General features: G+C 35.4%; 1 protein-coding gene across 17 annotated transcripts in view; it reads right to left on the bottom strand.

Annotated features, from left to right (window-relative positions):
* Positions 1-15,149, bottom strand: part of ELAPOR2 (endosome-lysosome associated apoptosis and autophagy regulator family member 2) — a 290,850-nt gene that overhangs the window by 175,306 nt on the left and 100,395 nt on the right. The window contains exon 1 of one of the 17 annotated variants that reach the window (XM_074367550.1): positions 4,827-4,952. The exons of 15 other annotated variants lie outside the window; for them this stretch is intronic. The gene's annotated coding sequence lies outside the window, so the exon portion shown is untranslated. Of the gene's footprint in view, positions 1-4,826; positions 4,953-15,149 lie in introns of those variants that run through there. One more of the 17 variants, XM_074367549.1, reaches the window with a different exon arrangement.

Raw genomic sequence — 15,149 nt, 5'->3', positions numbered from 1 at the left:
AAAACTTTTTAAAGTTTTCAAACACAAGGAAGCATGAAGAGTCACACAGATCACATTCTATAATTTGGTAACCAACAGCATCCCACCCACAATTCTGGATGGTTTCTTTTTAATTCTCTTAACTTCTGGCCATAAAACTAGCAGAGAAGTTAGGTTATGGCAGATAAGAGCACAGACTTTGAGCAACACCAATCCAGGCGTGACTCCTCATCCTGCCATTCGCCAGCTAAGCAAGTAATCTGCAAATTACTCAGCCTCTTGGAATTTCTTTGTCTGTGGAAATCAAATTTATAAATGGCAATAAAAATATATTTCTAGTAAAATAAATAATTGCCATTTGATTTAATGCTTGAGTGGATATGAAATGTTAAAGATTAAATGAGATAATGTGTATAAAATGCTCCCTAGAGAATCCTTGCACAGCTGGGCAGTTTGAACGCCGTATAAACATACCCTCCTGAGAGGGATGAGTGGGGTCTTAAAACCCAGCCCACACTGCCTAATGAAGGGTATGCCCACAGAGAAGACACTGCCTCCTCTTTTTAATTCATATCAAGCCAAAGTATGAGGTTAGCTGTGGTCCCAAATATGCATTCAATGGTACTCATTATTCTTAAACATCATAAAGCAAAGGGTAGGACCAGAAGAACTCAGAAAGCTTTCAACCTTAAAAATATTTTCTAGTGTATAACTACACTATTTTATTAATGAAGAAATAAACTTAAACTTTCTAACTTAACAGATGTAACTACCTAAGCCCCCTTAAAAAATTGAGAGAATAAACACTCTAAAGTGAGGGTTAGGGGTCAGTAGTGGAGAGGGAACACTAATGAAATCAAGTTATGAAATCAAAGAAAGCAAGCTGGCAAAACTTAAAATTTTTAAGTCCCCCTTCATTCGACCAAAACACACACACACACACACACACACACACACACACACACACACACACACACACACACACAAAGCTACATGAGGTAAATAAGGACTGACTTAGACCTCAGTCACTAAGTCTAATTTCGTACTGATTCTAACTCAATGACATTTCAAAGAACACTAACCTAGCACACAGAAAAACACCCAAGCACCCAAGCTGATCAGCTGTGATGTATAAGAAATTAAGCTATAAATTATTTTGTACCCAGTCACTTTTTTTGCCTAATATAATTAACCAAATCTAAAACAAATCCCTTAGAACAAATGAAAATCCAAAAAGACACTCTTATCAAAGTGTTGAGAAGAAATGATACCAGCCAAAGTAGCTCTTTGAGGAAAAACTCACAAAGAGCACTAAACCAACATTATTTCTGAGTCCGAATATACTGTATTTTCCTCTACAACCAGAAAGTAAATGTATGAAACTTTTATTACATTTTTCACCCATCGCATTACACCAGACATTAAATTCACCATCAAATATTAAAGACCAATTTTCATTGCTACCTCAAAGTCCTTACACATGCTTCATTATTGTCTGTTTAAAACCTGAAAGTCCTTATATATGCTCAATTATTGTCTGTTAAAAATCTACACATTAGTATATTGAATATAGAGATAATTATGAGAGATACTATATTAAAATTAGGTATTTATGATTTTGCATTGTCCAAATTTGAATGAGTAAAATGTTGCTTTTATAATAAAGGCTTTATAAATTTAAAAATATGGCCACAAAACAAGTTTGTAAATAAAGCATGTGCTTGATGCTATATCAAGCAAAATAATAAAGGACAGAACATTTCCTGGACTGAATCCACCTCTGTATACCTGAAAACAGCAGCCAGCTTTTAAAAATGTGTAATATAGCTCAACACTTTGGTAATATTTAATTCTTCTTGACTGATAGTAACAAAGTTCAAAAGAACTCATATTTGAAAACAAAGATTGCTGAAGTTTATTTCAAACTCCTTTTAGCAGATTCTCAAAACAGTTTTTTCAGTTTTGCTACATTCTCAAAACTGCCAGTTGGCCTATCTTCAGCACATAAAAAATACGGTCTCATATTATCCAGCTTTTACTAATTCGGTATCTTGGGAACTTTCACGGGAGTGCATAACAACTACCTATAATGAGAAGTGTGGCCGGTGGATCACCAGGGAGTTGATCATTGAAGAAACATATTATATTTCTTACCTTCTACTCAACAGGACAACATTACAGGTATATTTATAAGAAGGGAGGAAAGATAAGAGATGAAAATAAGAAACAGGGTCTACACATTGTAAACATCTAGCAAATAACATCTTATACCAGTTATATACTGTATACTATCCCACTACAAATAGAAATATGAGCCACAAATGTAAGTCACATAATTTTAAATTTTTAATAGCCAGATTAAGAAAAGTGGAAAGAATGATACAAACAAATGGAAAGATATACCATACTCACAGTTTGGAAGAATTAATGTTAAAATAACCTACTACCCAAGACAATCTACAGATTCAATGTAATCCCTATCAAAATATCAATGGCATTTTTCACAGAATTAGAACCAATTACCCTAAACTTTGTGTGAAAACATAAAAGACCCCAAATAGCCAAAACAATCTTGAAAAAAAGACAAAAAAGCTGGAGGTATCACACTCCTTGATTTCAAACTCTACTACAAAGTACAGTCATCAGAACAGTATGGTACAGGTACAAAAACAAAGATCAGTGGAAAAGAATAGAGTCCAGAAATGAACCCACACTTATATGGGCAATTAACCTATGACAAAGGAGGCAAGAATATACAATGGGGGAAAAGACAGCCTCTTCAACAAAAGGTGTTGGGAAAACTGGACAGCTACATGCAAAGGAATCAAACTGGCCTACCTTCTCACACAATGAACAAAAATAAACCCAAAATAGATTAAAGACTTAAATATATGACCTGAAACCATCAAATTTCTAAAAAAATATATAGGCAATATGCTCTTTGACATCAGTCTTAGCAATATCTTGGTGGGTATGTCCCTTCAGGCAAGGAAAACAAAAGCAAAAATAGACATATGGGACTACCACTAAAAAGGTTTTGCACAGTCAGGAAAACTATCAACAAAACAAAAATGCAGCCTATTAAATGGGAGAAGATACTTGCAAATGATATATCTGATAAGGGGTTAATATCCAAAATAAACAAAAAACTGGTATAATTCAACATCAAAAAACCCCAAACCATCCAATTTAAAAATTGGCAGAGGACCTCAATGGACATTTTTCCAAAGCATACAGAGAGCCAACAGATAAATGAAAAGATGCTGAAATCACTCATTTTTCAGGGAAATGCAAGTCAAGACCACAGTAAGACAATCTCACACTTATCAGAAAGGCTACTATCAATAAGACAACAAATAACAAGTGTTGGCGAGACTGTGGAGCAAAGGGAGCCCTCATACACTGTTGGTGGGAATGTAAACTGGTGCAGTCACTATGGAAAACAGTATGGAGGTTCCTCAAAAAATTAAAAATAGAACTACCATACAATCCAGCAATTTCACTCCTGGTATTTGTCCAAAGAAAACAAAAATGCTAATTCAAAAACGTATATGCATGCTTATGTTCACTGCAGCATTATTCACAAGAGCCCAGATATGAAAGAAAGTAACCTAAGTGCCCATCGATAGATGGATGGACAAACAAGATATGGTGTATATGTACACAACGAAGTGTAACTCAGCCATAAAAAAGAAGGAACTCTAGTCACTTGCAGCAGCATGAATGGACCTAGAGGGTATTACGCTAAATGAAATAAGTCAGAGTGAGAAAGACAAATACCATATGATTTCACCTACATGAAGGATCTTGAAAACATAACGAATGAACAAACATGACAGAAAAAAAGCAGAGTCATGGATATGGAGAACAAACAGGTGGTTGCCAGAGGGGAGGGAAGTGGCGCGAGGGGTGAATGAAATAGGCAAGGGAGATTAAAAGGTACAAACATCTAGTTACAAAATGAGTTACGAGGATATTCTTTAAAAGGATTCAGAAGATAAAAGAAACAGGTAAAATCTGTTATAATAGTATATTTTACCCTGATATCATTTAAACAAGTCATCATAGAAAAACATTAACAGGAAACTATATTTTTTTATTTGTGCTAAATCATCTAAATCCAGTGTGTATTTTACACTGACACCGTATCTAGTTTGAACTACCCACATTTCTAGTGGTCAACAGCAACATGTGGCTGGGGGTACAGTACTAAATAGCATAGATCCACACTTTCTACATGTAATCAATTTTTATTCTATTACATCATGTCTTTCTATCCTGAGCTAGTGATAGTTTTTGCATTTAGAACATGAAAAACCCTCTGAACACACTCTGCACTGCAACAAAAATATGACAGGAGTGAAATCTAATATAGGCAGGAATTAAAAGAACATTCCAACTGCAATGAACAAAGTGTAACAAAAGTTGTATCTGAAATGGGTCCTTTGGCAGAAGGCAGCATTAAATCTGCAACTGTTCATAGCAGAGAAGAAAATTCACACAGCCTGGCACTGCTGAACAGACCAGGGAGTGGGGCACTAGACTAAAACCCAAGAAATTTAATGACTGGAAAATTCTCTAGAAAAATGGACCACAAAAAAAAAAAAAAAAAAAATTAAAGCTGGCCCAAAAAGCAAGGAAGTAAAGCACAAAATTATGCAAATGTGGTAAGGATGTCATGGAACAGAGCGCAGAGAAGTGCTGTCATCTAAGGGCTGCTGCAAACCTTTCCAGAGACTTTGGAAGGCCAGCGCCATCTTCACACTCCCCTCCGGGACTGTGCTCCAGGGCACCAGTATCACGTGAAGGGGAGCTCTGACACAGGTCTGCCACCCCAGTGTTCATACCTGGTGTCCAGGTGCGGTGCCTGCTGCACAGGGGGTGCACCTTGAAGGCCTGGCTCTGTTTTCAGGAGGTCTTGCATTCCTGGGTCCCCTAGGACAGTCACAACTGGAGAGTCAGGACTTGGCAGGCTACCACCCCCAGGGCACTGCAGACTGCCAAGTGAAACACAGCCCCAACCTTTGTGTGACAGAGGACTATTTGCTTGTTCTGGACCTTTAGCCTAGGGGGCAAGCTTCAGGTTTGGAACACATCTAGAAGCCACAAGGTGCTCCCAGGGAACATAGGCTGGGGGATGCCATCTTTCCACTCTCCCTCTACTTTGCCACAAAAGAGTGTCTACACTTGTCTGGAGCCCCCTATAGGGGACAACTCCAGATCGCCTGGTCTTGAGGCCAGCCAGCTTTACGACTGTAGTCCCACAGGACTGATGTATTAACAAATTTTGAAAGCTACTGCCTGAGGGTCTGGCTTCCAATCAGCCTGAAACTAGATGTCAACTGAGATCCCTCCCTTTGGACCACTGACAGGGCTTGGCATACCCTCACTCACTGGCAGCTATTAACCATAAATCAAGGTGGGGAGGGTATAGCTCAGTGAAAGTACATGCTTAGCTGGCATGAGGTCATAGGCTCAATCCCCAGTACCTCCATTACAAATAAGTAATTACCTTCCCATTACACCAAAAAAATAAAACACAAGCTTAAAGAAAAGCAAAAACAAATTTTTTTAAGTTGACCAAATCAATCAATCAATCAATCAAGTTGCTCAGACAATTGCAAAGGTTCAAAAGACAACCAAGAGCTAGGGCAAGGTGAACAGTAAATTTTATCTCCTCCACGAGGCTATTCCTTCAAGACTGGGAGAGAGGTCTGTTTTGCCTAATACATAGAAACAAACACAGAGTCAAGAAGTATTTGGCAAACTTTCTCATCAGCTCTGCTATTACTCTAAGACACTTAGCTTGTGTTTCTAGACCACAGAATCCAATCTTATAAGATGAAGATAATTCCTATAGCAGGAAGGTATGCAAAACTAATCAAGACTGTTTTCTATCTGAGTTTTTATACAAACCTCAAAAGTAAAGAAAACTCAAGATATTAATCCAGACTTGAATGATCATCCCCACTGATCTAATGGTAAAGACTAGCATTCTAAATCATCGTGGACACCATGGAAAACAAAGTGTTAACAGAAAAAAGGATCTGAGCCAGAAGGGAAGTAACTGTCACAAAGGTAATATACTAAAGTCCCTCTCTCACTCAAGTTTCCCGAGTTCAACTCATATCTAAAAACTTTTCTTAAAAAAAAAAATAAATAAATAAAAATAAAAAAATAAAAACTTTTCTTAATCATTCAGTGAGTGTGGTTTTCTGTTTCCTCCTAAAACCTCTAGGTTTTCCCTAGGTTATAGGAGATGTCAGATTAGGAGCAGCAAGAAAGGGAAGGAGGGTGTTAGATACCTAAAGTTACAACATTGAGAAGTGCCAGCTGGGAAGGAGCAAAGGAGGAGCAGGTGATAAAAAAGATGAAGATGAACTGGGGGACATGGTGGGAGTGGCAATGACAGATTCTCAATCAAAGTTGAGAATTTTTTTATACTCAAAAACATTAAAAAAGAAGCAGTCAGAACTGAAGAATTCAAAATTGAAATGCAAAATACACTAGAAGGGATTAATAGCAGACAAGGTGCTACAGAAAAATGCGTAAGTGACTTGAAAGACAGAATAATGGAAATCATCCAATCAGAACAGAAAAAAGAAAAACAAAATTTTTAAAATGAGAACAATTTAACAGATCTCTGGAACAAAATTAAGTGCACCAACATTTGCATTAAGGGCTACTAGAAGAAGAGAAAGAGAAGAGGGTCAAAAATGTGTTTGATGGAATTATGGCTGAAAAATTCCCAAACCTGAAGAATGAAACAGATATCTAAGTATAGAAAGCACAGAGGGTCCCAAACAAGATTAACTCAAACAGGCCCAGGCCAAGAAATATCACAATCAAAATGGCAAAAGTTAAAGAGAGAATTTTAAAGGCAGCAAGAGAAAAAGAGTCATATACAAGGGAACCCCCATAAGGGTATCAGCTGATTTCTCTGCAGAAACTTTGGAGGCCATATGAGGAAGGCATAATATACTCAAAGTGCTGAAAGGGAAAAACCTGCTACCTAGGATACTCTACCCAGTAAGATGATCATTTAGAACTGAAGAAGAGATTTTAAAAAAAATTTTAAGACGAGCAAAAACTAAGAGTTTATCAAAACTAAACCTACCCCAAAAGAAATGTTAAAGGACCGTCTCTAAGTGGGAAAAGAAAGGCTACAACAAGAAGACTCTATAGGAAAGGGAAATCCCCACTAATAAAGGCAAATGTATAGTAAAGGCTGAGGATTCACTACTTAAATAATCTAATAAGAAGATTAAATGACAAAAAATTGTAAAATAAACTATAACTACAATAATCAGTAAAGGGATAAACATAAAGAGGTAAAATATGACATCAAAAATACAAAACGTAGAGGACGGGAGTAAAAAATGTCGATCTTTTAGGATGTGTTTGAACTTAGAGGATTATCTGTTTAAACAAGTAGGTATAGTTACAGGTCAACATATATGAACCCCATGGTAACCACAAATCAAAACCCTATAACAGATACATAAAAAATAGAAAGGAACACAAGCATACCACTAAGCTATTTAAGACCACTTTTTTGTTTTCTGTCAGGATGACCTGTCCATTGATGTAAGTGGGTTGTTAAATTGAAGTACTTTTCTATTATTGTATTACTGTTATTTCCCACTTTATGTATGTTACACTATTTGCTTTATATACTCAGGTGTTCCTATATCAGGTGCATATATGTTAACGTGTTATATCCTCCTTTTGTCTTGAGCCCTTTAACATTTTTAATGCCCTTCTGTGAATTTTGTTATAGACTTTGTTTTAAAGTCTACTTTGTCTGACATGAACATTGCTACTCTAACTTTCTTGCAGTTTCCATTTCCATGAAATATCTTTTTCTATCCCCTCATGTTCAGTCTGTGCAGGTCTTTAGATCTGAAGTGAGTCTTCGTAAGTAACACATAGATGGGTCTTGTTTTTTTAATCTGAACAGGCACCCTATATTTTTTCATTGGGGCTTTAGACCATTGATATTCAAAGTGATTATTCATAGGTATGTACCTATTGTCATTTTGTTACTTGTTTTCTGGTTGTTTTGTACTTCTCTGTACTTTTCTTCTTTTAGTTTCTTCCCTTGTGGTTTGATGATATTCCTTAGTGATATGCTTGTGTTCTTTTCTATGTTTTGTGTACCTGTTGGAGGAAGGATAAAAATCACATGATCATTTCTACAGATGCAGAAAAAGCATTTGACAAAATTCAACATCCATTCATGATAAAAACTCTCATCAAAGTTGGTATAGAGAGAACATATCTCAATATAATAATAAAAGCCATTTATGATGAACCCACAGCTAACATCATACTCAACAGTGAAAAACTGAAAGCTTTTCGTATAAGATCAGAACAGGACAAGGATACCCACTCTCACCAGTTCTATTTAGCATAGTATTAAAAGTCCTAGTCACAGCAATCAGACAAGAAAAAGAAATAAAAGGTATCCCAACTGGAAGGGAAAAATGTCACTATTTGCAGATGATATACTTTATATATATATATAGATAGATAGATAGATACACACACACACACACACACACACACACACACACATATATATATATATATACCTAAAATCTCCACCCCAAAACTATTAAACCTAATAAATGAATTCAATAACGTTGCAGGATACAAGATTAACATACAGAAATCTGTTGCTTTTCTCTACACTAATAACAGACTATCTGAAAAGGAAAGCAAGAAAACAATTCTGTTTAAAATTGCATCAAAAAAGAATAAAATGCCTAGAAATAAACTGAACCAAGGAGGGGAAAGACCTCCTTGACTTTAGACTACACTACAAATCTGCAGTAATCAAAACAGCATGGTACTGGCACAAAAAGACACAGATGAGTGGAACAGAATAGAGAACCCAGAAATAAACTTAGACACACTTATGGTCAATTAATCTATGACAAAGGAGGCAAGATAAACAATGGAGAAAAGATAGTCTCTTCAACAAATGATGCTGGAAAAACCAGACAGTTACATGCAAAAGAATGGGATTAGAACACTTTCTCACACCATCTATAAAAATAAACCCAAAATGGATTAACAACCTAAATGTAAAACATGAAAATATAAAACTCCTAGAAATGAACATAGGCAGAACACTGACATAAATTATAGCAATATTTTTGGACCTGTCTCCATGGCAAAAGAAATAAAAGCAGAAACAAACAAATGGGACCTAATTAAATTTAAAAGCTTTTGCACAGCAAAGGAAACCATCAACAAAATGAAAAGACAACCTGCTGAATGGGAGAAAATATTTGCAAATAATATGATCAATAAGGGGTTAACATCTAAAACACATAAGCAGCTCATACAACTCAATACCAAAAATACAAACAACTTGATTAAAAATGGGCAGAAGCCGGAATAGACATTTTTTCAAAGAAGATACAGAGATGATCAACAGGCTGTGAACTGCAATGCTATATCTAAAGGTCACTGGACACACATCAGAAATCTGCTTTAGGTGTTCTCTGACACCATTTTTAATTCCAGCTCTTTCCTACTCTCTGCCTAAAGTTTTTTCAACAAACATAAACTACTTAATTCCTCACTAACAAAATCTATCAAAGCTCTGTTTTGGAAGGCTACCTGTTTCAAATCCTTTAAAAATAAAAAATCTTCTTCTAATGTGAATCCATATCCTTTTATTCCGTATTTCAGACTGAGCTCTTCACACAACAGGTTTTCTTAAAGTAGGTCGTTTGTCTGCTAACAGCCATGAATCGGCCAATTTCTTAATTAAAGCGCTGGACAAAACAGCAGCAATTTCCTTTCCAGGCAACAAATCTCTCTGTGAAGGTGTGATTATTTTCACACTCTCAAGGCTTACTTAAATTAGTATCTGGACTTAATGATTCACTGGGAAGCTGAAACCTAAGACAGACAAATCTAAACCCATCCATGAAAGCAAACAGATAGAAAATTCTTTCTTAACCTTCAAGAGACAGAGACAGAGACTTTGATTACAATGACATGGTTCTGTATTTTGGTGTTTATGTGTATAGAAATATTTCAGCCCCAAACTATATCTTTGTTTTTGGAATGAGATTATTTATCACTGATAAAATTATAATGTTCTAAGTAAGAAAGTTTTAAGACTTGCAAGGAAGGGAACACAAACAGTTGGAAATCGTAGAAAACAGCACAGCAATGCCCAAATAACTTATAGTTCATGTTCCAATTGCTTCTGTAAGTTATGTAAGAAATGACTCCACTGACGTGTTTGCCGCACCAGATCACGAGACTATCCTAAGCTGCTGAACCTTTCTTCTCTCTATCCCCATTACGCTGACCAGCAACTGCACAAGGTGGGCTCTTCACATCCATGAGAAAGGCAAAGGAAGAAGCTGAGAACAAGCTGAGTAATCGTCTGCAAACAGTAACACCAATAGTAAAAACTCTTCTCAACGGGAAAGATCCAGATCAGGCATGGTCAGGAGAATGAAAACCTCCATTCCAAAAACTTGCCCTCAAAAAGTAACCAAAAAAAAAAAAACAAAAAACAAAACAAAACAAAAAAAACCAACTTCCTGCAAAAAAGCAAATCTTCTAGAAATCCTATGCCACTGACCCTCTCACATCTGTTTTCCACAGTAGGGAAATTAGAGTGGAAGATGAATTGCCACACAGAGAGCTGTAGAAAGATAAACAATGTCTTCACAATGAAGAGAAATTTTCACTTCATTTCGTGTATTAAATTTGAAAAGACACTACTCTAGATTTCTATTTTCTTGACAGTACCATTTCTCAAAAAAAAACTTAAAAGATTCAGAAACTGGATACATTCCATTCTGAGGAATTTGTCCTAAGGAAATATTTCAAGATAAATATCTAGGTATAGAAAAGATACAGCTACAACAATTTTTATTACATAACTAAAAAAAAATCAAGAAGTGGAAAACATTCTACATGACTGACAGTGGGGAATTGCTGCAATATATTTTGACACATCCACACAAAGAAATTCTGTGCACTCAGGACAAATTGTATATACTCACCCTTAATAGGGCAATATGTCTTATGCTGTGATGAGTGAAACACGATTCCGTTTTTATAAAATGCATGAATGCATGTAAATGGAAAGGATCAGAGCAGATATTCACGAAGGCATTAACAGTCACAATCTCAGCATATTTGGCTTGCTTATATTTCCTGATCTCTTATAATAAACACATTATTTTTATACAAAGGAAAAAAGAGAAAGATCATTTAGAAGTAAAATAAAAAAAAAAATAAAGACTAAATGACTTGTCTTTAACATCCTCAGCCTGAAGCAAACAGATGTTCTATTTCATGCCACCAGAAAAGTCACTTCTCATTCTGACATTTAATGCAAGAAAAATGCTAAATGCTTACGTAGGTTACCATGATTCATACAATTTATTTCCCTAAGAATATTCTACCTGTGTAGAATAAGACAAATAAATTGGAATGTCTAAGAAATGAGGTGTTCTAGTTAAACGATCTTCAGATGTTAAATCAATTTCCCTCAAAAATGAATCAGTTCAATTTCCTGTACAGGTAAATAAAGTATGATGAATAAAATTCAGTCTTCCTTTGATGAATGAGGATCAGACTACCTCAAAAGTCAATGTAACTTGTAAGACTCTGGACACAGAGAAAACTACGGAGAAAGACCAAACAAGTTTGTTCTGACTGGAGCACATGGAAATGGGTTCCCTGAAGAAATCCCAGACTTGCCCTTGTAGTCTAGTGATCTTTCTATCTCTCAAGTATAAGACTCCAGGCTGAAGGTTTGAGAAACTCTCAGTTAATGACAGTTTTTTCTAAGTCTTTGGGGCAAGTTTCTATTTAGCAAAATAAATGCTGAGACAAGCAGCATTTGTGAACACTATGTAAGCTTTAAGCCATGTTCACACAAGACAAGAAAGGATTTTTGTTCATTATCAAACCCATTTACCAACCACTTAAGGAAGACTTAGAAAAACATGTGAGCAAGGCAGAAACCAAAAGAAGCAGACAGATTTTACTACATAACGACTTGTAAGTTCCCTGTGACCAGAACACCACAGACAAAACGAAAAGACAAACAGCAAGCTAGGAGAAAATATTTATAACTGATTGTCAAGACTTAAATCTTCATTACATTTTTAAAATTCCAGTTATCAAGAAAAAGAGAAATTCATTAAAGGTCAAGAAGTAGGCATTCACAAAAGGAAGTAAACAACAAACATGGTAATATGTTTTATATGAACAGAATTTTAAAATACAATACAAATAGATACTGTTCTTGTTAACATGACAATGATTATAAATTTTTTAAATGAGCAAAAAAAAGAGGAAACAGACACTCAAATATTGATAGTTGGAATGTAAATCAGCCTAACAATCCTGGAGGGAAAGGTAGCAATGTAGGTCAAAAGCCTTAAAAATACTCTGAAAAAACAGTTCTATTCCCAGGATTTTATCCTTAGAAAAATAAGCACTATTTGACAAAAATAAAGGGATATTCATCATAACATTACTTAAAATAAGGGTCAAAAGCTAAGCTTTTATCAACAGAGGTTGGCAAAATAAATTCTCTTTATTAAAAATCATGATGTACCAGAATACTTAAAGATATCAGAAAATATTTTAAAATGTTAGATGGCAAATACTGCTGTAAGACAGAATGTATGATATGATTCCCAGTTTTTCTCTTTCAGAAAAGTATGTTTTTGCTACAGCTTTGTTTTTATTCACATATATATGCATTAAAAAACACTGAAAGGATCTATATCAAAATATAAATTGGGATTATTTGCATTTCCATGTTTTCTAAATTTTCTATAATAAATCACTGTTAGCAGAAGAAACTATTTTTAATAAAAATAAACATCAGTTCATAGTAGCACTATTTACCTTCACCAAAGTGTAGGAAAAGCTCAGGTGTCCATCAATGGATGAATGGATAAATACATTTTGATATATACATCCAACAGAATATCAGTCAGCTATAAAAGTATCAAAGAAATGAGGTGCTGACACCTGCTACAATGTGGATGAGCCTTCAAAACATTATGCTAAGTCAAAGAAGCCAGACACAAAAGGTCACAGGTTATATGATTCCATTTAGATGAAATATCCGTAATAAACAAGTTCATAGAAACAGATGCAGATTGGTGGTTTCCAAGGGCTGCAGGGAAGAGGGAAATGGGGAGAAACTGACCAATGGGCACAGGTTTTTGCTTTGGAAAGACAGAAATGCATTGGAACTAGACAGGGATAGTGGTTGCATAACACTGTGAATATAATAAATGCTACTGAATTGTTCACTTTCAAATAGTAAATTTCATGTTATGTGAATGTCACCTCAGTAATTATTTAGAAAAAATAAAAAATAGAAAAGGAAAAAAGTAATAAGCACCTAACCATCATAATCCTCTTTAAAGCTTACCAAATTGTTTCACTCATCAGATACTGAGACCATTTCCTCTACCAGTGAATTCCAGGTATGCTAGTGTGTCTGTCTGTCCATTAGTCTCTCTCTCGCTCACTCACTATTTTTATTACACAAATAATAATAGCAAACATAAACACAGTACTTACGATTTGTTCTAAAGAGCTCATATATATATAAAGTATACTGAATCTTCACAACTCTATGAGGTAGGTTATTATTGTTGCTATTAATTATTATTATCTCAACTGTAAAGATAAGAAAGAGGCACAGAGAAATAAAGTGACTTGCTCAAGTGACAGCTAGTAAGTGACAGGATTGAGATTTAAGCTCAATCAGACTGGCTGCAGAGTCCTATGCTCTCAAGTGCTTCAACCGATATGTTCTCCTCCCTTTCAAAGAACCCATGGGTTTTAGTAGAAAAATCAGAAATAGAGGTTAAGTGTATAAAGTAGGGGGGTGACTGTTCATAATTTTGCCACCCAGGGATTACCACTGTAAATCTGTTGCACATTTTTCCAAATAAATACACACATCTATATACTTACACCGAAGTTTTCATAACATGCTTTTTAATCAGCTTACCATATTGTTAAACCTCTTCTGTGTAAATAAACACGCTGCTAGGTTATCACATTTAATGGTCCCATGGTATTCCATTTAACAGAGGAAACAATCTATTTAACCAGCTACCCACTAAAAATTTGGGTTGTTTATGAATAATGCTGAGATGAACCACCTTATACATACATCACTGTCCAGTTAACCAGTTTATTTAAGATAACTGCAGAAGTAGATGTAAAATACTTGGTAAGACTGGCTTTAAAGCTCTTGACACATATTACCTAATTGTTTCTAGAAAGTACTGAATAGTTTATACTCTCAGTTGTAAATTATCAGAGTAACTTCTCCTGCTGCACTTCTTCAGAATTTTCCCAGCTGATCTCAGATCACATCTATCTTATGAACCTGAGGACCATTTTATTCCCTACTCTGTCTCTCCGATAGATACAAACTTTCAGTGGCCAGAAACTAATTGGATCTTGGAGGATTCTTCTAAAAGGATAGATCAATTTGTGGAGCATAACATTTTTACAACGTTGAGCCTTTTTGTTTAAAGTATGGTATAACTGTATTCAGGAATAATTCTTACAGAACATCCTTATGTGGCACAGTCATTTTCAATGAGAAAACAAGGTCTCAGCAGTTGAAGTAACACCTTAGGTCAGTGAATAAACTAAGGAAGATTAAAATGAAAAGCAAATTTCACCCAGGCCTGCTTCATATCACTAACCTGCAAGTCTTTTCCTACAGAAAAAAATCCTAGGCTGTCACTGAGTCTTCTTTATTCTAGATCATCCTACAACCCAAAGCAGAATTACAGAAGACTGAGACCTTGAAGGCCCCCAAACCTTGTCTTGAGGAATGTTAAGCATCTCTGGCTAAAGATCTAAACTCAATAGACTCAGATGACCAAAATCATAGAACCAGTCATCTGCTGGTAAAAAAATGCAAACACGTATCGCTCTACATCAAAGAAAAATATCCTAGGCCAATTCACCAAGCTTCCTTGTTGACCATTTGTAGACAATGCTTATTTTCTAGAAACTATCAAGCTATACCTCTCTACCCAGTATGACCATATTAAACATGAAAACTTCCACATTCAGTCAAAAGTATCCAGGAAGAAACAAGGATATAATCCCTGTTTCCCTAAAATATAAAACTA

Source organism: Camelus bactrianus, chromosome 7, assembly GCF_048773025.1.
Source record: "Camelus bactrianus isolate YW-2024 breed Bactrian camel chromosome 7, ASM4877302v1, whole genome shotgun sequence".
Classification (NCBI taxonomy): domain Eukaryota; kingdom Metazoa; phylum Chordata; class Mammalia; order Artiodactyla; family Camelidae; genus Camelus; species Camelus bactrianus.
Note: the sequence above shows the minus strand (reverse complement) of the source record. Positions and strands in the feature narration are given on the sequence as shown.